The sequence below is a fragment of the Penaeus monodon genome, chromosome 29 (genome assembly GCF_015228065.2).
Source record: "Penaeus monodon isolate SGIC_2016 chromosome 29, NSTDA_Pmon_1, whole genome shotgun sequence".
Classification (NCBI taxonomy): domain Eukaryota; kingdom Metazoa; phylum Arthropoda; class Malacostraca; order Decapoda; family Penaeidae; genus Penaeus; species Penaeus monodon.
This window is the reverse complement of record NC_051414.1, coordinates 11,231,869-11,232,092: the sequence shown is the minus strand read 5'-3', so window position 1 is coordinate 11,232,092 and position 224 is coordinate 11,231,869.

The following is a 224-nucleotide window of genomic DNA, read 5'->3' as shown; positions in this document are numbered from 1 at the left end:
TCCCTAACTACGCCTATCTCTTGGGAATATTTAGTACCATTTGGAACTAAGCCTAATGTCCTTTCTGGTTAAAAGTCCGAGGCTCTGGACAAGCAACAGACAGGCAGCGTTAGGCTTAGGGGTGGATTAACACAATGTGGAAAAATATTTGGAAAACGTGTTATTTTGAATTCATTCCAGTGATTAGTTAAGATAAATTTGTTCTTCATTCTTTTCCTCACTTG